Here is a 26,258-nt window from a genome sequence, read left to right as displayed (position 1 = left end):
TGCGCCCTGCAATGGTCCCTAGCGTGACCCCCAGGTCGAGGCACTGCAGCTAGCAGATGTGTGGTCTCTGAGGTCACACTGCTTAGATCTAGATGCTGGCATGGCTTCCCCCATCTGTGCAACCCAGTACAAGCTGCTGACCTCTCTGTGCCTCAATGTTCTCACCTGCAAAATGGGGCATTATCAGAATAGACTTCATTATTACACTCCTTCATGGTTGACGGGGATTTGAATTAGATAAAATATGTAAGGACAGGGTTCAAAGGCTAGCGATTTCTCTTTTCCCCACCCAAATTCCATCAGAGCCTCTAACGAGCCTTGCAAGGACACGCTCAACTCTCCATCAAATATTCATTGGCTCTCTTCCATGACAAGAAAGGGCCTTGGGAGGTGTCTGAAGCGGGATTTCCATGTAGTCTCTAGAAATTTCTCAAGAGGAGCAATGAGGAAAGGAGTAAATTCTTAGGAAGTGAGAAAAAAAAAAAAAGAAGAAGGGAAGGGGGAATCTTCTGGGTTTCTGGAAACGATCTTCACCAATATTAGCAAAACAAGACAGAGTTCACCCACACTCCATTCTTTAAGATGGTCGGATGCCAAGCAGCTACGCAGTACTGGGGGGAGACTAAATGCCATTCAAATGATTTGTCTTATTTTATTTCAAGTCAACCCGAAGTGAAAAATATTTTTATACAAAGCACAGTAATTTATGCAGCACCTACCACATAATGATCGGGTTCAATAACAGATAATTATATGGAAAGTACTTAAATGCTAAGTATGTACTTTTAAAATGTAGCAAAAGTAGGTTCATAATTAAATTATAATTACAAGTAAAAATCAAGACAATGATTATTCCCTGAGAAATTTGCACATTTTTATTTCCAGGATTGCATGCGGCTTCTCTCACACTCTGATTCATTTCTTTTGTTGGTAGCTCCTCTCTGATCCAACTCGTTTTGCATGATGGATTTTAAATTTAAAATTAACTAAAATTATCTTGCAGATTACTAATTACCATATACAGTGATTTCAATAGAATGGCTGGGTTGCCATTAAAAAGCAGTTTGCGAACATATAAGTTTGAAATTGTGCAGGATTTGTAGTGAGGAGAAGAACACTGGCTGATCATCTAATAGAATTTTAGGTGTTGGCTAAAAGGCTAGAAAGCCCTAACACAAGTATGAACTATTTATGGGGACGGGGACATGTAGCTGTGAAAGTGGCAAAGCTGCAAAACTTCTCCAGAAGTTTGTATTAATAAGAACTTCTCCACCTGTGAGTGAAAGAAACAGACCCAATTGGTTAAAGGAGAGAGTGTGAGAGACAGAGAGACAGAGACAAGGAAGGAGAAGGCGGAGAGGGAGAAACAGAAGAAGAAGACGATGACGACGATGACGATGATGAAGGAGGAGGAGGAGGAGGGGAAGGAGGAGGAGGAGGAGAGGGAGAGGGAGGAGACACGATTTGTTGATTCATAAATTCAAAAAGTTCAAGTGGTGCTCGCTTCGGCAGCACATATACTAAAATCAAAAAGTTCAAGTGTAACTTCACTTCAGCCTTGCCCAGATCCAAGGTCTGAAATAATATCACTAGGGTTGAACTTCTTGTTCTGTCCAGCCCCCAGCCCTGCTTTCCTCTGTGGTCACTTTTCTCTCAGCCAGGAACTCTCCACATGGTGGAAAATGCCTGCCAGCAGCCCCAGACCCACGTCCTCAGAGCTGCAGGGGCCCAGGGAAAGATGAGGGCTCCTTCCCCAAGAGTTTCAGCAAAAGTCCCAGGTCTTAATTTCATTGGTTCAAAGGAAGCAAGTCACCCTCCCTGAGGCGATCTCGCAGTAATCAGAGCAATGCTGTACTCTGGCCGCATCTAGAGCTGAGGCGGAGTCGTGCGCTAATATATCCGGGGTGAGATTCCTGAAGGAAAGCTGAGCGGTTGCTTCCGGACGCAACAGGAAGAGAAGACTGGATGCCTAGAGCTCTCTGGTGAGCTACCAACTAACCAGACTTTGTCCCCATTCTCTACTGTCTCCCCTCATCTTCATTCAATAAAGGAGTTTCCATCTCCGCCCAGCTTTTCCTTACCCTCGAATGAGTCCTCTTGTCATTCGGTCAAATCCAGGCATTTCAACCAACATATACTTTACAAACTGGGCCAGAGAGATTGTTTACATGCAGATCTGATCATGGTAGCATTTCTCCATCACCACCTCTAACCTTAACGTTTGACTAATAGACATACTAGTATACTAGTATATATATATACTAGTATACAAAGAGTAGTATTTAGTACTAATATATATAGTATATACTCTATATACTAGTATATATAGTATTCTAGTATACACTAGTATACAAAGAGTAGAAGAACTAATAAAATGAATTGCCATGAATCTGTCACCCAGCTTCAGAAATGATAGCTATTTGCCAACTTTGTCTGTAACTTCCATCCTCCATACTTTTTTTTTTTTAAACCAGAGAATTTTAAAGCCATTCCCACTCTGTTTCCATTCTAGGTTCTCTGGCTGGCCTAATAGTTAAATTGACATAAGACAGGTTACTAGGGAAAAAAAAACAAATTTAATTTTGTAAGTAGGGAAGCCCCACAAAGACATGAGAGACTCCCCTGGAGGTCAGGCATTGAGGCTTATCTACTCTCCCCAGCGGAGGCGAAGGAGGCAGGGGTCTGCGGTCTCAAAGAGGAAGGAAGACGGTTCACAAGAAGCTGAGAAGAGCCGATGTTTGGTAAACCGTGCAGATAAGTCGTTCCGATATAAAAGGTTGTTTTTGATAATAGGTCTGCTCCTGGAACAGGTGCCCTGTGTACATTCTTTTAGGCCATAAGAGGGAGGTAGAAAGTCTGGCTGACCTTGATTGTCCTGAGTGCTAAGTAATCCATATGCTGAGGTGGGACACTCTGGGACCACCCAGCCTGAACGCCCCCACCCCCACAAAACTTGAACTATTGACTACCACCCTGATTAGGCATTGAATCTTTTATTCTAGAGAAGAAATACAATGGGGGAATTTTCTCCAAGTTCTCCCTTTGGAATTAAAAAGATTTTGATATTTCTTTTCAACAGAGGATTTTGTCCTTTCTTGTGATTCTAAGCACCCTCCCCCTTCAGGGCCAGTGACGTGACATTCTGTTGCGTTCTCAGAAGACAGCAAATATCGCAGATATAGACTCACCCCAAGAAATTACCGAACTCAAATGCAATTCGACATTTGCAGGCACCCAGTTGCCCTCGACTGTGTCCCCACGTCTTGATGTGGCGTATAATGACTCTGGAGCTAGTTTTCTTGTAACAGTTAACGAATCTGTCCGTTTGTTTCCAGTTTATCCTAATTACAAAGCAACATTACACGCCTTAGCCCAAACAGCAAACAACAGTATTAATGAGAGGATAATTCCTACAATTTGGGGAAGATTGTACAAACAAGTCGGAATGCCTGCTAGAACTTCCACTCATGTTCAAACACACTTCATCAGACTTATCAAAACAGCAAATCAAGCTACTACTTAAAAATAGTTCAGTTCAAGCAGCCACACTCATCAGAATATTCATTTGCTTTGAAGAATAACACTCAGTGAGATAGCTTTTAATCAGTTCTAGGACACTCTCACCTCAGGGGTTCTGGGCCAGCGATGTCTTTATTATGCTTCCGTGAGATCACCGAGCTTCCCAATTGAATTTGAAATCCGTTGGCTGCACGAGAAGGTGTAAAGATCAAATGCCAGGTAATGTCCTCAGCCAAGAACAATTAGCAAACTCAGGTCTTTCCCACCTCTTTCATCAAGGAGAATCATCGGTCTGCTTTAAGGGTTATGCTCCGTCTCTATTAAATTCACTCGGGCCCTTGAGGGGGAAAATTCTAAATGTGCAGAATTCCATAAGAATGAGCGACCTACGCAGAGTTCATGACAAGGAACCAGACCCACCCAGCATTTCCATGAACAGATACGTGAAATAGGCGTTCACACACTCACACACACAAATGGACTCATAAAGAATAATTTCAGTGATCATAACAAAATCGATTTACATATATTAAACATCAAAGTTAAGAAAATAGAAAAAAACACAAAGCCATAGGCCATGGTCTAAATCCGGTCCACCACCTATTTTTTTTTTATATTGTAAATAAGGCTTTATTGTAATACTTTATTGTGCTCACTCACTTATGTATGGCCCAAGACTGCCTTCCCCGTCTGAGGGCAGAGCTTAACAGTTGAGGTAGAGCCTGTCCAGCTCACAAAGCCTAAAATATTCACTATCTGGCCCTTTACAGAAAAGTCTGCCTGACCCTCAGCTAGACATACGAGGCTCAGAAGAGAAGACATGAATCATAAATTGGCATCAGGTCTATAGAGGGGATAAAAAGAGACACGACGAGAAATTAAGAGAGCAGTAATATTGTTTGCTGAATGCAGAGGTCTGTGTTCTTAAGACAGTGAGGGCATCCCCTAGCAGGTGGACTTGAGATTTTCAAAAAGATATTTCAAAATCTCCCTCTCTCCTCTCCCCATGGCCTCAGGGAGTTTCATCCACACGGCTTTGTCCGAAGCCCCCCGGCACCTTCCTAACGTCTTGCCAGGCATTCTCGCCACACTCTGGGGATGGCGACCTGGTGATTCGCTCTCTCCTTTCCTCACTTGGCTTCTTCCGTTTGGCATCTTTTCTGCCGCTGACTCAGTTTCCCCTCTCTGCAGGACCCTGACTCCAGTTTCAGTGTCTCCTCTGGGTTTTGGTCACCAGCCTGAGAACGCTCTCCTTCCTGACCTTGGCCTGCCCTTGGCATCTCGGTGCGGACAGCTCAGACCGTCACCACCACACCCTGGGAATCCACACTGAACACCGATTATACCAACATGTTTTTCACTGTACTTTTCAAAAAGAAGCTTAAATTTCCTAAGTGCCTTCCCTGGCTAACCATGTCTTGAGGGCAATCAGAGCAATTTTCTCCCATCTAGAGCTTGCACACTATGCCCCTCTACATGTACACAAGAACCACATAATATTCGAAAGAAAATGGGAGTTGGCGAGCAGACAATGCCTAGCCACGTGTAGTAACCTTCAGGCTCAGCACCTACACGTGATTCAGGGACGAATCATCCTGTTTGAGACGTGCTGTAACTTTGCAGACATGACGCTGTGGGTGTTCAAACTTCCTCCTTCCTCCTTACAACTCTCAAAACCTCTTTTTTTGTTCAAGATTTTATTTATTTATTTGACATAGAGAGAGAGAGAGGACAGAGAGAGGTGGGATACAAGCAGGGGGAGTGGGAGAGGGAGAGGGAGAAGCAGGCCTCCCGCCAAGCAGGGAGCCCAATGCGGGGCTCAATCCCAGGACCCTGGGATCATGACCTGAGCCGAAGGCAGGCGCTTAACAGACTGAGCCCCCCAGGCACCCCGACAACTCTTGTTGGGGGATTACACTCTCCTCCCTTGTCCTGACATTTCCCCATTTTGGTTTTCCCTTGAAGTGTAAATTACTGATGTCCCAAATCACTGGCTCATGGAAGCCCTGACTTCTTCACCATACATCTTGAGAAAACAGGTCTCTTCGGCCCCTGATGTATTAAGAACGGGGAACATCATGGGCTCAATTCCTCCTGCAGCATCTCCCTCCTCCTTTATCACAGCGGACTGACTGCATCTGAAACCCCTGAACACTGCACTTGACAAAAACTCAAGAAATTTTCAAGGATAATGATTCCGATACTACATGATTTTTCTTTTGCCATTTATGATGACTGGCTTCACAGCCCATGCAGTGTAAGGGGAAACACCACTATGTCCCTCCGGAGAACATGCTGGCTCCCTGAATCCGTTGCCCATGAGACCACAGAGTCGGTGAGAGCGGGCCGGCGGCGCGCCCCCACCAGCTGTCGTAGTGCCTGGCACGTAATAGCTGTTCAAAGAAATACGCACCCAACCAATGAATAAATGTAGTAGGAACCGAAGTAGATGGTTTGGCTTCAGAGCTAAGACACAAAAAGAATGTGGATCAACTCTAATGCCCACTGGTAAAGCAGCGGCTGAAGAAACTGGGCATTGCTCACGGAACAGAATGTGTAGCTATTTAAAGAAGTAGGAATACAGAATAGGTCTGCATAATGCTAGACCACAGAGAAGAAATAACTCACATATACATATATATCACTACTTCTTCTAGGTCTATTATTGAGTGGGGAAAAATAAGTTCCAGGACAACACGAATGGCAGGATAAACAAATTTAGTTCTATATAATTTAGTTTAGTTTATAAAATTGAGTTCTACATAATTTATATGTGTATGTATATGTACACAGATAATGTCTAGAAGCATACTCTTGACAATGGTTACCTCTAAGGAGGGGGAGAGTGGGTCAAAGGAGACTTTAGCCTTATATGTAATGTTCTGTTATAAAAAGAACATAGGTCTTTCTTAGGCAATTAAAATCACTTTTAAAAAAATAACAAGTACGCTCCCTGCCCAGCATGGAGCCCAGCGTGGGGCTTAGACTCGCAACTCAGACCAAGACCTGAGCTGAGATCAACAGTTGGATGCTTAACTGACTGAGCCACCCAGGTGCCTTGAAAATCACTTTTTTTAAAAAGCAGGGAATGGGAGGTGATCTCACAGGCCCATAACTGGTTCGGCTTCATCAGCAGCCTTGCTATCAGTAGGTTAAGACAGAGCTGTCCCACGGAAAGCCCATCTCTGTGCTCAGCTTTCCCAGAGCCCCTGCAATCTTTTCCTCCCGCTCACTCATTTTTCCCAAGCCTCTTGCCCTGTCGGTGTCTCTCATTCCCATCCCAGGGACTCATGCCAGCTCCCAACCCCCTCTTTGTCCACCTACCCCATCGCTCTGCACCTACCCTCAGGATCCCAGCACCCAACCCTGCAAAGCTCCTGGAAGCCACTAATCCAGGGGGGGAGGGAGAGGTCTGTGTAGTTCTAACGGCATGACACACACAGTGAGACCGACATGTGAGCAACTGTGGTTTGCTAAAATATAAAAAGCCCTGAGTGATTTTCTAGGTATTTACTTCCACGCATTATGCCACTTAATCTTGACGGCAGCCTCCTGGGGTCATTTCTCTTTGGGTTCCCGCTTCATCGATGAGGAAACTGATCACGAGGTGACAGGATCAGTAATTGGGAAAGCAGGCTTTCGGATCCCGGGCAGTCTCACCGCAGAGTCTTTGCCCTTACCCATGACCGTTTCACACCATCCCAGGCCCAGGAAGAAGCGCAGGCAAAGGCAGGAGAGAGGTCAGATGCTCAGAGGCCTCGTGGGGAGCCAAAATAGAAGAGATGATTTGAAAGCTAGATAGAGGACGAATAAAAAAACTTACACTAAGGTATTTGGATGTTGTTTATGAGCAAGGTGGAGCCACCAAAGGCTTATGAATCAGGCAGTGTTATAAACCCCATGCTTCTGGAAGATTAACCCGGTACAACAGATTGGAGAGGAGAGACAGAAAGAGACCATTTGGAAGTCCTCTATTAAACTAGGCCAAGCATGACGTGATAAGGGCTGAAACTTGCTGGTGGAAAGAAAGAATGAGTTTGGGATTACTTCAATCGAGCACCCCTCCTTCTGTTGTCAATTCCGTCTTTGTGTTGCAAGTCTGTAGTTTTCCTCCAACCGCACACAAAGCGCATCCCCCCCCCAACCCCCGCCCCAGCCCCGCCTTCGGAATTTCCTCCACCCTCAATCCCTTCCACTGAATTCCAACTTCGCTGTGCTTCGCATTAAGCTATGGTGCAATCATATATTATGATGCCTGAGAAATATTCTCGAGGGCTCCAGAGCAAAAGTAAGTTGGTGATTCAGAGCAGGGAGCATTAAGGTTAATTGCCTAATAATTTACTACAGTGAGTGCATCTGTAGACATTTTGATTTTCACTAATTGTGGTGTTAAACAAAGTAAACAACACTCTGTTCATATTCCAGCTGCGGAACTGTGTCAAGGGGAACCTTTCCTGTGATTTATAACCCCTTGCTTTACCCTTGAGCACAGGCCACTTGATGGGAAGTTGGAAAGACCAATGGTTTTGCAGACTCCATGGATTGGTTTAGTAAAGATTTCCCTTAATATGACTGTGAGCTGCCCAGCCTTTCCTCCACCGCTGACTGTGACATTCAGGGAAACCAGGCACGAACAATGCTAATGTGATTTGATGAGTCTTGGAGCAGCTGGTGTTAGCACGGATCACCCTCTGTGCTGGGGGAAAGGTTGAAGAAGGAGGGTAGGGTGGGAACACTAGAACAGGGACAGACACAATGAAATAGTTAAGACTAGAGCCAAGTCCAGAATCAATATTCAGCTTTTCCAATTACTAACTGGGTGGCCTTGAACAAGTGAGTTAACCACTCCAAGCATCTCATCTACATTTAACCAGAGACTATTAGTACTACTCCAGAATTACTGTGTGACCAAAATGTGATACTGCACTTCTATGAGGCATCCAAGAGTTTTGCAAACCCACACCCTGCCCACTTGCCTGATTTTGTCTTACAAAATTGGTTTTTCTTCTCCTCTCAGTCCAAGTGATTTGAATGGGGACTGAGTCCCCATCCTGCCTTCAAAGACAGACATGAGACCTCACCTTGGTCATAGTTAATCAGTTTAAGGGTACACCTTAAGCTTAAGGGTGATGTACCCAACTCAGACCAATCAGGCCAAAGAAGGCCCAACTCAAGTTACTTTATTTTACTTTTCAATGAAAGAGGGATGTTCAGCTTAAATTACTAAAAGAAGTGGACATCAGATCAGAACAGACAGCAGTCACAACACTACCACAAGAGGTAAACCTAACTGAGGAGGCCAACCAGAGGAACACAGACCAAAACCCTGAAGGGAGGAAGACTAGGTTCCTATGACATGGAGTTCCTGGATCCAACCATGCCTGAAGCAGGCACGTATTGAGACTATTTGTTTCATACACCAGTAAATTACCTTTTGCGCTCATGAAAGCACAATCCTTGAGGTGAGCATTTTGGAACTTGCAAACTGAAGAGTTCTAGTACTTTAAGTTTTTTGTCTTTGTTTTGTTTTAAAGAGAGAGAGAGAGAATGAATGAACGGGTGGAGGGGGGAAGGGCAGAAGGAGAGGGCAAGAAAGAGCATCTCAAGCAGGCTTCATGCCCAGCATGGATATCTCACAGCCCTGAGATCATGACCTGAGCTGAAATCAACAGTCAGAGGCTTAACCAACTGAAACACCCAGGTGCCCCATTTTTTTTTTTTAAGTAAAACTTTAACCTAGTTGGTGCCACACTGAAGTCACATAAACCTACTTCTTATTATTGAAGGCTCCAATATTCAGCCCAATTCGAAAGCCATATTTATTTTCCAAATTACCAGAGGTCCATGGAAAGGGGATCCATTTCCTAGTTTCTGATATGGTTCAAAATGAAGTAAATGTTCTTCATTTAGATCACCCCTTTGAACTAATAGAAAGGCCCAAAGGTATTTAAAATAGTAGTAATTTGGGGGAGGAGTTGAGGGGGGAGGTAAAAAGAAACAAATCTCAGCCTCTGGCCCGATGCCTGGAAATCTGGAGGCCATCCTGTCCTCCTGGCGGCGTGCCTGGCCATTGCTAATCCAGAATTTAATCCCCTCGAGGGAAGTACCTTATTCATTCATGCCATCACACTGTAAAGCTTTACAAGTTTCATTTCTTACCTTGCAAAGCTCATTCACGTCGCCAGGTCTGTACAAGAACCCACAGGGTTCTTGACAGACACACATACCCTCTGCCCAAGTGGCATTTGGAGCTCCACTTTCTGGATGAGCAAGCCAAAGCTGTAAGAGATCAGTGACACGACAACGTCTCATGCCATGCCTCAGTCATCTGCCCAGCTCTTTGCTCACCATTTCCCCGGACACAACTATGAACCTTTTGGAATCTCTTGTCCTTCATCCTGGTCAGAACCAGGACAATAGGCCCCACCTCACTAGTGACAGAAGGTTTAAATGTGATGGTGATACAGATGTGATAGAGCACATCTCACACCAAACCTGGGACAATGAAAGAGTCTGGCAAATGCTTGTTAAGTTGATATCTCTGGGCACAAATCAAACTCCTCAGGGGAAAAAATCGATGGGGAAGTTCTTCCAAGAAGACTCATGTGGTGCACTAGAAGCATGTCAAGAACATTCCAGGCGGTCTGTTTGTATTAGCAAAAAGCAAAAGCCATCTAAAGATCAGCCCGTAGACAGACGTGGCGGTGTAAGGCACACCTCCACGATACAGAACTCTGCCTAGCAATGAAACAAAAAGATATGCAATGCCAAAAGCCCCAACACAGCAAGATCTAGAAGATTTATTTCTGAGCAAGAAAAAAAAAAGTGACAATTAGATGGGTAAAAGAATAAAACAATATATATTTGCAAAGGATACATGTCTTTTTCCAAAGACTATACGTGGAAATGCATGTAAAGAGAGGTTTGCAAGGACACAAACAAAACCTATGGGACAAGTACTGAATTGAGTGCAAGAGTCAGAAAAGAAACTAGTTACATATACTGTGTTTCCATTTTTAACAATGAAAATGGATCACGAATTACTGATGCAATTAAAAATTAACAAGAAGGGGGGCGCCTGGGTGGCTCAGTGGTTAAAGCCTCTGCCTTCGGCTCAGGTCATGATCCCAGAGTCCTGGGATCGAGCCCCACATCGGTCTCTCTGCTCAGCGGGGAGCCTGCTTGCTCCTCTCTCTGCCTGCTTCTCTACCTACTTGTGATCTCTGTCTGTCAAATAGATAAATAAAATCTTTAAAAAAAAAAAAAAAAAAAAAAATTAACAAGAAGGAAACACTGAGGCAGTTGAAAGTAACCCCGGATTGCTTCTAGCTAAAAGTAACCTGCTTGATCTATACAATGCTGAAATAAACAAGAATAAATAGGAAAAAGACACATCCACCCACTTCCTGGGATAGAAAACAAAAGGGTGAGAAACAAGCTGATGGACTGAATTTTTTTTGTTGTTTTAAAACTTTTATTATTATTATTATCGTTGTTACTATTATTGCTTCTAACTGGCTGTGTTCCATATACACAGTGCAATTATCTTCCCTCAAAATATCATCACTCAGTTGAATGATCTCACCACATGAAAAACAGGTTTGGCACAATCGTTGCATATTGTTGGGAAATTATCATCAACTTTCTTTTCTCTCTAAAAAAAAAAAATTCACAATGACACTGATGAGTTCTGTTGTTCTTCCTCTAATACCTTAACTCAGTATAAATCCATAATCTGCATGAAGTCCTTGAAGTATGACATCAATGGAGGAAATATCCTTTTTGGAGCGCCGTATCCAAAATACAACTCTGCTGGACTCAGTCCATGTGGACAAGCGCATGTTCCCTCGGTTCCCCGCCAAGCAACACGCTCTCAGCTGCCCAGCCAAGTATCCCTGCTGTGCAGTACATGAGTGTCTACTCTCATAAACCCCGCTTCTAGAACCCTGAAGCACATGGACCAGTTTGCAGAAGTGGTGTCAAGCCCACACGACGGTCTCTTCTCTCCCCTTGGCTGACTTGGCCCATTTCTACTGGCTTTTGGCTATGTAGGTGCCTTTCTTTGATCCAGATTCCCTTTTCTGAGTCTTAGGTTCAGATGCCCACAGCTTCTTTGACATATTTACTTTGATGACTCATGTGCATCTCAAACTTAGCATGTCCAAAAAGAAAATGGTGATTTTTCTCTCCTAAATCTCTCCCGGTCTCCCCTGTCTTAGTAGGTGACCCCAACATCCAAAAGGTAGCGATGTGAGATTCCTCTCAGGCTTCACAGGGTCCCCTAATCTCTTGGCCATATTCACAGGCCCTGTGGGCTTGACCTCCAAAGTGTCTCTCAGATCCACCTGCTTCCCTTCTCCTAAATGACTATCACCAGCCAGAGATGACCACCATTACCTCTCACCTGGTCTATGGCCACACCTCTAGAAGGGATGCTGCCCGGTTCATGAATCATTGAATAGAGCCAAGTAGATCTTCAAATTCAAAACAAAACAAAACGAACAGTATCAGTCCTCTGCTCCTAATCCCTTCAGAGGCTTTCCACGACACCCAGATTAAAACCCCAGCTCCTCCCTAGAGTGAGCAGGACTAGAGCCTGTGTCAAGCCCAGACCCTAACATATGCCTGATGTCAGCACACTTTCATCTATCATGTCCTAGAAAATAGTCACTTTCCCACCACATTTCCTTTCCCCTGGATTTTTACATCTCTGCTCCTTTTCGCTCTTAAATAATCACTCCCACGTGGCACCTTCTACCACCACCCCTCTACATTTGGCCCCGCCTGTTGGAACAACCATTTTGTTTCCTTCATGGTACCAGTCCTCAGCTGTATTTACACCAGCCCTGTGTTGATTCGCTCATTAGCAGGAATCTTCTCTAACTTACGTATGGCTGTAGACCCACTGCCAACCTCAAGGCCTGACATACAGTTGAGATGCAAATAATCATTTGTGGAATAAATGACTCTGAAACACATGTATGGGGCTCTGTGCTAGGTGTTCAACACTCTGATGGGGAGGGAAACTATACAAGGCACAGAACGGAGTGTCTGAGCTCTGCCCTAAAGCATGCTGTATTCTGTTGAAGAGACAGACTCTACATGGTGGAAAGGTGAGACTAACAACATCAGCCAGTAGTGCTTGAAGAGTCCACTGAAGTATTACACTGTGCCTTCAGTCAGAGGAGCTGGCCGGCTGAACTTCCGGTGGAGCAGGGGAAACAAACGGGATATTTACGAATAAAAGGGGTAAAGTCACAAAAGTTGGAGAAGTGAGAAATAATGAGCTCTGGGAACAGTTTTACAGAGGAGGCTGAATTCCTACCAACCTAAGACGGGTCAGAATTAGTGGCAACTGCTCAAAACCACCTAGAGCTATAGCCAGCTGGTCCCGGGGGATGTGAAAAACAAAGAGGCCATTGGCCTGCCAAGGAGCAAAACATTTTACTCTCTCCCGTATCTCCCACACTAAGTTCTGGCAATTTCCCAAGTCAACTCGGAACTGGAACGAGACACTGCCCAAGATCCCTCTGGTTCTCAAACGCTCAAGTCCACGCCTCCATGTCCCCGCCTTGCCCAACCCAGTCCCTGGCTCACTTGTAGGGTTTTCTTGCGGCTGAAGACTGAGAAGGAAACCCTCGGCTGAGAAACAGACTACTATCATCCATGCCCTTTCTCTGAAGGGTTCTCCTCTCCCATCTTGTCCTTGTTCGCTCTAGTCATTTTCAGATCGTTGGCATCTTTCCATGAGCAGTGACAATTCAAGATGTTGCAAGACAGCTCATGCCCTGCACTGAGACTCAGGAATCCAACCAGCTAGAGGCAGATGCACGTTCCCTACCTTCGTCACCTTAGTTACCTAGGGCTGTGACTGGTCCAAGGTCCAAGGTCTTGCCTATGTATCCTCATGCAAATTAACTTGGAAGGAATGGGGAAAAAATAAACAAAATAGCAATGCAAATGTTCAGCCACTCAAAATTTTCTATCTTAGAAATAACTCCAGGAATGAATGGGAGGAGAGAGCAAAGTTCACATGTTCTCTATCTATTCTAAGTCCATGGCTAATGTTCTTTTCATACTAGACCTTCATGCAATCGATAAGAATATAGATCAAGAAACCGAGGGGTATTCCAAATGAAGGGAGGGGAGAAAAGTTGGATTGAGGGAGAAAACTCTGCATTTGGTGTGCTCAAAAGATGCTAAGGGGCAAGGCCGGCTCCAAAATTTCCATACAAGGGAACTGGGAGGATGACAATTTGTTTGGAAAGGTGTACAAGAGGAACGAACATAATCCATGTCTGCATGGCAAGCACGCTGCTATAACCCAGACCACTTGCTTATTTAGGCTGGCGGGACTGTGGGAAATTACAGAAGGGGCTGAATTTCCCTCCAGCCACCTCTTGGCACTATGGATGATGAAGAGACAAGAGCCAGGTGTAACCAAACGGAAGATGCCCACTGGAGTAGTGTGAAGGAAGGGTTGGAGACCCCAGCTGGAGGACCAGACAAGAACAGGTGAAAGCCCAGAATATGATGGTAATTGTGGGAAGGAGAGGAAAGATACAGGATGCCTTCTGGGGGGCGGGGGTGGGGAATGGTGTTCAAAAAGACACAGTGACTGGATGCATTTTGGAGATGATGGAGTTGAGCGAGGCAGAAATTCTCCAAGGTTGCAGGCTTGGCAGGCTGAGCGTTTATCAGGGAAGTCAGGAGGAGATACGGGTTTGGGGAGCACGATGATGAATTTGTTTTGCCACCTGCTAAATTTGAGGTAACAGCAGGATATACAGGTGAAAATGTCCAGTATGTTATTGGAGATGTAGGAGCCAGGTCCAAATAGAGTGCCTGGTATTTGTTAAAACAGCACGGGCTGAAAAACTCGCCTAAAATACACAGACACTGTAGTGCCTTGCTGAAGCCTTCTGAAGCCTGCAAATTGTCTGTTCCCAGTTTTTCATGATCCGGGAATTACAGATATATAAAGCCCCCAAGGCTCACGACACCCAGATCTTTCTAAATAGATAGCTCTGAGAGCAAAGATTCACAGGGCCAGGAAATGTATAGGAAATCCTCAAGTTCTGGATTTGGGACATTTGCTTCCTACCTGTACGATGCTTCTGCATCTGGCTTGTGTTTGTATGTATGTATCTTACATATCCGTGCATTCTTTAGGATTCTGACCATATCTGGCTCGCACTACATATCGTATCCATCCAACATGGCACCTGTGTATGGTTGTTAATTTCTCATCTTTTTGTAAACCAGTAGTGGTTTTTCTTCTTTTACCTAAATAAATTTAATTTACAAAGCAGTACTACTGGAAATGAAAAAATATTATCATTTGTTATAAATAGAATACAATTGTAAAAATAGAGCTAATGAGGAGAAAGACATGAATTTAGCTGTCCGTTAGCTTTTGTGATAGACATTTGTCATTTTTCTTGCATATGTGGCCTCTGAAAGTTCTTCCTTTGTGGGGAAATCCAAACTGTAGGGTCTTGACTCCCATAATGGGTGCTGAAGAAGCTTACAGAGAGCTCTTCACATCTCCTGTCAAGTGACTTGGACCTGGCCAGTCAGACGCTCTGGTTCATGACTTTGAATTTAAAAAGGAAAGAATCATGGATAAAGGGATAATCATGATGAATTCACAGAGAGACCCAAACAAGGGCAACATGTACATTGCAAATACCCACATGCCCATGTAGACTGTTCATGACATTCTCTTACTTAAGTTCTCAGATTTCTTAGACTCCCTTTGGTTGCAGATAGAGTGAGTTGAAAAGTGTCCCCCACCTCCCCCACCCCAAAAAAAAATCATGTCCATTCAGAACCTCAGACTGTTTTGTTGCATGGGAATATGACCTTGCAGGTGTAATTCGTTAAGGGTCCCAAGATAAAATCCTGGATTTGGGATAAGCTCTAAACCCAATGATGGGCACCCTTCTAAGAAGAGAGAAGAAACAGACTTGAAGAGGAGAAGACAATGGGAAGGTGGGAGCAGAGACTGGAGTGATGGGTTGACAAGCTAAGGAATGTCAGAAGCCATGAGAAGCTGGACAAGGCAAGAAAGAGTTCTCCCTTGGAGGCTTTGGAGGGAACATGACCCTGCTGGCACCTTGATTTCAGACTTTGAGCATCCACAGCAATAACAGAATACATTTCTGTTGTTTTAAGCCCCCAAGTTTACAGCAGGCCTAGCAAACGAATACACTGGGTTTGGGGATGTCTCTTCTGATTACATGGATTTCCTTATATCTGAGCTATGTCTTGGATGAACACGTCTATTCATCCTGCTGATAATTAGCATTTTCTGGCTGTGGGCTCTCATCTTCGGGGAGCTACCCAATTTATTTTCTTAAGTGGCTTCTGTTGTTTGCAACCAAGGACCAGGTTGGAATGCCTATCAAAATGTGTAAGCCTGAGATCCATTTTTTGCTGAAATGAAAGAAGCAAGAGTTAAAAGAGCAGTTGTGGTATAATAGCACCAAATTGAGACTTTCTCCTGGGGCAATTGGAGAGACTGAAAGCATTTGGAAAAGTAAATCTGTGATTTAATGTTATTTGATGCCACGTCTCTTTACTGCCTGAAGTCACCTAATATAACACTGGTGATATGCCTCACATCCTGGGAAATACCAATTTAGTAAAATGTCCCAACTTCACAAATAGACGGAATCTTGGTAAGGCAAAAATAAAAGGACTTGCCTACAATCCTACAGAGAAGCCCACAGAAGAGCCGTGTCCAGGATCCTGTGCTTCTATATCTTCTCATTCAACACCCCACCCCAGGCCTGAACAATACACACATCTCTTCTTAGCATTTGTATTCACCACATCTCCAGCTTCAGTAAACTTTATGTTTTACCATCTGCCCTTCAGGCAAATAGAGCAAAGACATACCTTGTTCTGGACAATTCCATAATACGCCCCCCACTACCTTGCCCTGGCCTCCTGTTTCCCTCACTACCACCACCCACTGGAGTGCTTTTCAAATGCAAACCAACCAACCTAGAGTCTCTAACCCCCTTGCTCATCAGACTTTCATACTCCAGGCCACTATGCACCTGCCCTCATCATCCCGGGGCCAGGCGCTGACAAGCAGGGACAGTCCCTATACCCCAGAGCCCACTGAGACCATTCAAACCAGCCGGTCTTAGCCCGTTTACCCTGCCTGCCCTGTTCTCTCTCTCAGAAACCACAAGAAAGCCTCTTGCCACGCTCTCCCCCTTTTCCTCCTGCCTCTCACCAGCCTTAGTGCTTCCCAATGTAGCTCCCTCCTCCCAGGGACTGTGAGTAACAAACTGTGTTTTCAGTGTAGTCATCTCCTGATTTGTTAGCTTTGACTGTATCTCACACTTTTTCCTAGTATACTATATTTGAAGACAGGACTCTCAAGAAAGATGTATGTGCCTTCAGCCACCATAACTGGGACGATTCCAATAACCCAGAACAGCACTGGGATCTCGCATGATGACATTTACTTCTTTAACCACCGTTCCATTTTCATAGGAGATAAAGAGCAGCGGGTGCTTTCTTCACACATCATGCTTTAGCACTAAAGGAAGAGCTCGAGAGGGAAACGGCATAACTCTAGAGGTGGCCCATGTGGTTTAAACCCAACCATCAGCAATTGACCCCCGAGCTCTGTTCTTCCCATCTGTAAAATATCAGTACCGCCTTCACAGGGTTCTTAGGATTACAAGGCCCTGTGTCATTAAAGCACATAGTACATGCCTGGGAAAGAGAAAAGAAGGGCCCGCTAGATTTAAGCTCCTAACTAGATCGATCAATAGTTCCAAATAATTCACATCAGAAAAGGTGTCCCCAAACCCCACGCTTCTGGCAGCTTGTGCCTGGTGGGAACTTAATGCATGTTTGTTCATTGCCAAACAAGAACTCATCTACTGCATCAACCATTTATTGAGCACCTTCAGTATCCCTTTGAATGTAGCTATGCCTGGCACAGACAATAAACATACAAAAATAATGAAGTTCATTCTGTGCCTTCAAGTATACTAAACCTAGCTTACTTCCAACACAGGAATCTGTTAACATTTCAAGAGAGAATTCCCTTGACTTGAAGAAATCTCACCTTTCCAAAAGAGAAAAAAAAAAAAACTGATTTCATTGAGTTTTATCTTTTATATTCACCCAGAAATCATGATTTGTTAATGGCTCATGAGAAAACACTACAGCCCAAGTCACGAGAACTACAGAAATCATGGTGACCGAGGAACAGCACCACTACCTTATGCCCAGTCAAAGGTTCCAATAACTCATGATAGCTCTGTAATGGCTTAACACCCAGCTCTGAAAAGAAAGGCTATTTTCCCGGAACATTTTACAGAAGCATTCTTCAAAAGTGATTCATTCTTGGTTGGAACTCTTTGGCATGTTTGGGGATCATTTATCAAGTATGTTTACAACAAAGGTCTCTCTCCAAACTTAGGATGTGTGAAAACAGCCCTTAACACAATAAAAATAATTCTAACCACCAAAGTAAGCAGACAGAGGCTCCGGACAGTCAGCTGTAGGTCAAAGCAGACAAAGTGAACATGAAGTGGGGCTTCTGCCAGGGCTCTGGGGGTGATCTTGTTCTTCAAAGAACTACTACTTGCTCCCGGCTGCTGAAAATTCCACCATTACGGCACCATGACAGCTCTTCCAGCTGTCTGTTTTGATACTAATTAAAATGCAAATACTTGGGATGCTGGGTGGCTTGGTTGGTGAAGCATCTGCCTTCTGCTCAGGTCATGATCCCAGGGTGACTGGGATCCAGGCCCACATCAGGCTCCCTGCTCAGCAGGAAGCCTGCTTCTCCCTCTCCTGCTCCCTCTACTCCTTCCTCTGCTCTTCCCCATTTCTGCTCTCCCTGTCAAAACAAAAACAAAAACAAAAAAACAAATAAAATCTTAAAAACAAATAATAATAAAATGCAAAACACGAAGTCTGCTGTTGAAAGACACTGCCCCAGGAGTCTCTTGCATTTCTTCAAGCTTGTGACTGCCTTCGTCATCGGCTATTCTTTCAAGAATTGTGTATAGCAAATAGTCTTGGAAGAGAAGGGTGGTGTCTCCTTAGAGAGCAATGGGCAACTTTCCTGTTCAAAATAGGAAAGCTAATGTCTCTTTCCAGGACAAAGGGCAAAAACTGCCCATTATAAAAGATTTGGGTTTCTGAAACGTAAGATTTCTCTCTTGTAACCCAACCCATAATCCACTACGTGTGCAGGCGTCACCTGGCCCTCTTCGTGGTACCCCGTGGGAACCTGCACTTGGAGAGCAAGCACAAATGCAGAAACTCTGGCCTACTACCCTAGCTGTGAGTAGTAACCTGTCCTTTGTCTCTGACCCAGGACTCTCGTGTCTTCAACATCTGAACACCTGCTGTCTCATTAATGCTCCTTTATCAGTTGGAAGTTGGCTTTCAGGGGCTTCTCCATCAGCCCCTCCTCACATTTATAATATAAATAAAATGATAGATTTGCTATATGAATATAGTTTCAGGACAATGACCTCAAGTTCTTTTTGGGGTGAGCTTCCCCCTAAGTCCCTCCCATATAGAAATTCATGGGACCACCATTCCATGTAACTCAGCTATCCCAAACTGGGAGAATTTTGAGAATTCTTAAGACCTAGCAATCAGGAGAGAAGGAGCAGAGAACGAAAAGGGAGAGAAATTATTCCAATTCTTGGCGACTTTGGCAAAAGCCAACCCTGCCAGATATTGTTATTTAATTCAAAGTTGTGATCGATTCCAAAACTGAGTTCATGAATGCATCTTTAGTAAGAGTAAAGAAGAACAGCTCCAAATCTTTTGTATCCCATTTTTGCTTATTTCAGACCCAATGTAATTATAATTAATGGCCATGCTTAAATATTCTATTGGAATACTAGGGCTGCCAAACTGCAGTGCACTGATGAAATCCAGCCCCTTGGTGATTTTTATAAATAAAGTTTTATTAGAACACAGCACACCCATTCATTTATCATTGGTTGTGGCTACTTTTGTACTACAGGGGCAGAAGCGAGCAGTCAAAGCAGAGACCAGATGGTCTTTGGTCTAAAGTATCTACTAGGTCTGTCTGACCCTTTACGAAGAAAGTTTGCTGACAGCTGGTAGACGCTAACTTTCTTTCAGCCACCCTTGCTGCCTGAGTTACCTTCCCAAATAACAAAGGTGACCTTCCTTACGGAAGCCTTCCGGTGCCTTCCAGGATGAAAGCGGACTCCCCATTTCTATGCATGGCCTGTACTGCCCAAGCCCAGTCTTCCTCTCTGACATCATCTGCCCTCACACACTGCTCACTTCTGCACCCCCAAACCCCCTGTCCTAGGGTCTTCTGGGTCCTCCCAAGCTCTGTACATCTGCAGACAATATGCCCTCTGCCTAGAATTTTCTTTATCAGAGCAAACTTCTCACCCCACTCCCCTTTCACCTTTTATAGAAACCCATCCCCTTCAGGTCTCAAGCAGAGGGTGCCGTGTCCCACCAGCATCTCTGCCGAGCAGGAGCCCCGGCGTGGTGTGCGGGCTGGGCACCCGTCTCTCCCCTGCCACTGCGAGGTCAGGCCAGAGGTCACCCCAATCACCTCCCCCTCATGCCCAGCCTCCAGTCACTCCAGTTCTCTGGCGGCCCCTCGTGCCCTGCCTCCTGGCCACTGCACCTGTTCCTCCTGCTTCCACGCATCACCCTTCCAGAAAGGGCTTTCCTCACCACGTCTTCTGACTTCCCTCACCCCCCACCCACCTTCCAGCAAAACGCGCTATTTCCTTCTTGGGAATTATCCTAAGGCCCTAACGAACTTGTCCGTCTCTTCATCTGCTTGATTTTTCTCTGCCTCTTTTTAGGAAAATGTAAGACCTGCAAAAAGGCAAGAGACCTGTCCTGTGTGTGGACATTTCCCGAGGACTTAACACTGTCCAGATCCGATACATATCTGTTGGCAGAGTAGGCAAAGGCCTTTCAGGGCCTGCATGCACGCCCGACGAGAGGGTCAGGGAAGCAGGACCAATTCTATGAAGCTGACAAGATTCACTTTCACACCTCGATGACATCGGGCTGGCAGAACGCAGTGCTTCTCAGCCTTGGCTGCACACCGTAAGCAAATGAGCAACTAATAAACAAACAAACAAACAGGCCACGATGCCCTCCCCCTCTCCCTAGAGACCAGAATTAAATTGACATTGAATTTTCGAAAGCGTTCCAGGCGATTCTAATGTGCAGCAGAAGGCAAGTGCCACCTCGCCTTGCTTGTATGCAGGAAAGAGGACAGACCCTGGCACGGCACGGGGATTAGAGAGGCTTGTGTTACGAGGGAGGGAGGGAGGGAGGAAACCAGGCCATGTGTGGGTGTGAGAATGTACCGGGAGTCGAAGGCCTTGACTAACCCATCTCCGGGCACCTGTGGGTAAAGACAGGCAGAAAGACGGACAGACACAGAGAACTGGACCGAAGGTAATACCAATGGCCAACAGATACACAGAAATATACGCAACATCACAGCAATCGCAAAGTCAGCCGGCAGGTGTCCTTTTTTTCTCTATCAAGTTGGAAATTTAAAAAACAATTAAATTTTTTTTATTTTAAAAGTTTGAGAACTGCTGGGTAATACTAGCAACACCCAGTGCTGGTGGAGATGTGCAGAAACAGACAGCCACAATCAGTGACCTTCCTGAATTAGGGTGGAGGGCAACCACTGAGACCCCGCTTCATGGTAACCTGGTATGACCCCAAGATCCCTCCGTGGTGCAAACTCCCTGGCTCCAGGCACACTGGCCTTGGGCGCTCAGCTCCAGCCACACCAGCTTCTGTGCGATTTCCTGAAGAATCAAGGTCCTCGTGGCTCACACCCTGGGACTTTTGCATTATCAATTCCCTCCACCTGGAACATCACGCAAAGAATCACACAACAGTTCTGCCTACGTGCCCTTCCTTTAGAGACGCCTCCCCTGACCAGGCCATCTAAAGGGAGCACCCCTCCCCATCCCTGGCCCCTAACCGGTCCTCCTCTCACTCTGTCCCACTGACACTACTCCTAGTAAGTGCTACTTTTTGTCCCCCACCCCGGTAACATCTGCAGCCTCACAGACGCAGGCTCTGAGCGAGGCTCGCCTGCCGTGCTGAGAGCTGGGCTCCCAGCGCCCAGAACAGAGCCTGAACTTCCCAGGTAGCCGGAGAGTCCAATGAGTGTGTGTTTTGTTCAGAGCTGCATCCTTAACACTGAGAAAACCGCATGGCCCAAAATAGGCACTCCCTAACCAGATTTGGAAGGAAGGAGGGGGAGGAAATAGATTCTGGACGCTTCTCTGAGTGTGAGACTCCGTAGGAGGGAAAACAGAATGGCTCAGGTGCAAAAAAAAAAAAAAAACCAGGGGGAGACAACACCAGGGGAGAAATACATGCCCCAAGGCAGGGCCGTGGGGCGGCGGGGGGGACATTGACGATCAAGGCCACCCTTCCCTCAGCGTCCCTCGTCTCTGGGCATGAGCCTTCGACCACCAGCCACATCCAGACGACCCTCCACAGGTCAGTGAGTGAACGACATCCATGTTAGGACTCCAAAGGGCCCCAGGCCTCAAGGGCTCCCTTACGCACAAAACACACAGGCTGGAGGGAGCAAGGCCTTGCAGCCCTGGGCACCATGGTTAGCGGACACTGACGCTGGGCCGCGGCCACCCCCAATGCCACCTACCACAACCGGCCATCTCAGTAGGCACGACCACTTGGGCAGGTCTCTACTCTCAGAGCCTCAGTTCCCTCATCTCTAAAACGGGCTAATAACAGGGCACCTGGCTGGTATAGTCAGGTAAGCCTCAGGATCTTGATTTTGCCTAGCGTCATGATCTCAGGGTCGGGGGATCGGGCCCCGGGTCAGGCATCACACTCAGCACAGAGTCTGCTTAGGATTTTCTCTTTCTCTTTCTCTCTGTCTCAAAGAAATACATTTTAAAAGATAAAAATAGAAAACTAAAATGGGCTAATCATAGGAATTGTACCTCCCTTGTGGGACTGCCATGAGGGTTCAATGAATGCTTATCTATAAAATAGTACGATGGTGCCCAAGACGCAGGAACCACTACGCATGGCTACTCGGGGACGGAACCTCCACTGGTCACCTGTCCCCCCCTCCCGGGACACCTTGTAGTAATAAGAGCTAATCTCTATCACGTCCTCCCTACTAGCCAGACATCACCTTAAGCCCTTTACACGCACAATTTGAGTCAACGGTGGTAAAGCCCCAGCAGGTAGTTATCGTAAATGAGGAATACAGAAGGAAGACTTGCCTAAGATCACACAGCTAACGAGTCTCAAAGCCGGTATTTAAACTCCCTTGGTTCTGGCTTTAGATCAATGTGTAAGTCAGTGAACGAAGAGACCCAAATAAAGCAGGGCACTGAGAAACCGTGAGAAAGACCCTGAGTGGGAGACACACACGAAGGGCCCCGGCGCGCCCCTCCCTTAAGACAGCTGGTTTTCTGTAACAACCTCCAACGTGGTCGTGCCCTTTTAAAAAATTAAAATGACTCCCCAGGGCACTTCAGCTTAACCTTCTCTTCAACTGCTTTATTAAGACATAGTAAAACACCTAACCTAGATAGGAGAGGCTCGCAGAGAAGCCTGCTCCGTCAGCGGCTCGGGCACATTTTGTCCCCGGCCGGCTCACACGTTCTGTGCCCGGCACGGAGGGGGACGTGCTAACAAAAGGAGGCCCAACCCGGCCAATGTTCATCAGGAAAAGGTGATTCATTAGGAGAAAAAAAAAGAGAACAACCCGCTTCCAAGCGATGGCCCTTGCAGCCAGATCCACAATTAAAGCTGAACTGTGCAATCTTTGCATTTAAAAGGAAATCGATGGCATCGACTGAGTCCAACAAGGCAGCCACCTATGAACGGCTAGCAGATCCGACGGCTGCAAAACACTGTTTTGAACTAAAACATATAAAAATTGCCGGGAGCGTTTTGACAGCCCAACATAACTGGGTTACCCGATGGCGAAGCTCAAAGAGGGCTCGTTTTATCAAGGGATTGGGGTGCAAACACTTTGAATGAGGTCTTTGCTGGTGTTCCTGGCTCTGAAGTCCCCTCCGATGCGCTGCCGGTAATTTGCTGGAGGGTTGATTTAACAGGGAGGATTTGAATGGATTCTTACTCCCTTTCCTGGGGTTGCAAACAGCAGTCGATTAAGTTAGTGCGAAAACCTTAAAAGACTCCAACCAACGTAATCAGTTCAGGGGGATTTAGGCCACATGGGCTCCAGATCTGGTTTTGCAAGGCAATTGTAAGTCTCCAGTCAGCTGGGTTTGAGAATGACACCTCTTTTCACTGGGAGGGAATTTATTGGGGACGGGAAGGCTGGCAGACCGGGGAGTCACCTTCCAACCTTGGCAGCATGGTTCCAGGCCGGCACCGAATTTCAGTCTTAATAGTTTCCTCCGTCTTAGGGAGGTTTGAATCCCAGTAATTAAAGGGTCATCCATCTCCCCAACCCCAGTGTACACCGGGATATTTAAACATGTGAGTTGCTGTAATGATGCAGAAACAAAAATGTCAATGCCACGTGGAAACCGCTGCATAAAGATCTGTCGGAAGAATTTGGGTTTCTTGAGGGTCATGCAGGTTTGGAAAAGTCAATCAAGCCAGGCACCAAAACCTGCTTGGAAAACACTTATTCTCAAGCGATGATATTCCTGGCATAGTTTTTTGTTTTTTTTTTAAGAGGGAGCCTCCAGGAAGCCTCAGAAAAGAAATGATTTTCCACACCGAGCACTGAAATGGAATTTCAGGTTTAACTTAGTTATATGGGGGTTTGGGGCTTTTATGTGGTTTCCAGCTTCATAATAGAACCTGGCAATATTTTCATCCCATTACTAGGGTTTCCATTAACTTGGATGCTGGGAAAAAAGAGAGGCCTCAGAAGAAGAAATGAAGAAAAGCACAGGCAGTTTTCATATCTCTAAAGGAAAGTGAAGGGATGAAAATCAAAATGCGGCCAATCACTCCCAGGATCCTGGTGAACTGACCTCAAGGGTCGAGTAGCTAAACTACAAATAACAAAACTAAATGAGGAGAGAGAAGACTGTACACCCAAGAAGTAAAGCTTTGCTTTGCTTTTGTTGCTTTTCAAAATATGTAAATCCACACATTCATACAACAAATATTTTTAGAGACCTACCATGGGTCAGACAGAACTCCTAATACTGAGGATAGAGCCATAAACAAAATAGACAAAAGTCTATTAATAATACTGAGGATAGAGCCATAAACAAAATAGACAAAAGATATGCAGGGAATGAGAGGGGCCCCTGGGGGGCCCAGTTGGTTAAGCGTCTGACTCTTGGTTTCAGCTCAGGTCATGATTCAGAGGTCGTGAGATCGAGCCCCCACATCAGGCTCCATGCTCAGCAGGGAATCTGCTTGAGATTCTCTCCTTCTGCCCCTGCCCCCTACTCACGCACATGCTCTCTCACTCTCTCTTTCAAATAAATAAATAAGTCTTTTTAAAAATATGCAGGTAACAAGGGTGGCGTGTCAGGGTTTAGAGAGACATAGAGAGGCAGGCTACCGCCGGCACAAACCTTTCAATCACACAAACGTGCCCCGTTCTGGGTGGATCAATTAGAAAAAGTTGTCCCTCCCTCCCCTTCCAGATACCAGGAGTGCATGAAAGGCGGAGTATGGGCTGGATTCCAGCTCCTTCAGACTCTCTCTTTTGTGAAGAACACAACTAGAACTTGGCATCAAAGAGATTTACAGGTGGCTAGGAGAACCTTCTGGGGTAAGATCTCACATGGATGAGGAAGCAGGACATTTTGATATCTGAGGGAACACTGTTACAGGCAGAAGGCATGGCACATGCAAATGTCCCGAGGCGTCATGTCCCATGTGTTCATGGTAGGAGGACAAGGCAGAGGGGCAGGGATTGGAAGAGTCATATTCCCGTCATCTGGAATTCTAATTGTAAATGACACATGGGTTCTTTCCTTTTAGTAGGTGTGAGACGTAGCTGGCTGCTCCAGACCCGCTTTGAAGAAAGATCTTAAATGATCAGTTATTAAGTAAAAAAATAAAAAGTTTAAACTTGTGCGGTCTTATTTCTCCTTGACAGACTGGCAATCCTGATGTGATCTTGGGCATTCATTCAACAAGCACACGTTGAGTATCTGAATACTGACTATGAAAAAGCTCTACGCCAGGCAATGAGTAAAAACACGAACACTGTGCTCAGGATGCCTATGGGCCAGAGCTGGGGGATGGAGGATACATAAGCAGAAAATTTAAATAACAAACATTGTTCAGGGCTAGAAGATAAAGAGCGTGTGTGGACTGCAGAAAGCAGTGGGCGTGGAGGGGGTCCTGCACTTTAGACGGGAAAGGCCGGACTGATTTCTGAAGGACCCGCAGGCCTTCTCGAGAAGGGGGGGCGAGGGAGGCCGTCCTGGCCGTACAGAGGAGCAAAGGTGCCGGGCCAGGAAAAATTCTGATCTATTGGAAGAACCAAAAGAAGTCCAGGATAGCCAGAAATATGCATGAAGAGGAAAGACTGGAACGTCTGTCAGAGCCCGATCTCGATGGGTCTTGCGGCTCTGGGGAAGGAGCTCACAGGGCTTTGCTACGTGCGGCGGGACCCAGGCAGCCCCGGAAGAACATTCAGCGAGGGAGTAAGGCAATCCGATCTTTTCACGTTGCTACACTTAGTCCTCGCCTCGGGAAGAGGTTCCCAACGACCTCAGTCT

The sequence above is a fragment of the Martes martes genome, assembly GCF_963455335.1.
Source record: "Martes martes genome assembly, chromosome: 9".
Taxonomy (NCBI): Eukaryota; Metazoa; Chordata; class Mammalia; order Carnivora; family Mustelidae; genus Martes; species Martes martes.
This window is presented reverse-complemented; position numbering follows the sequence as displayed.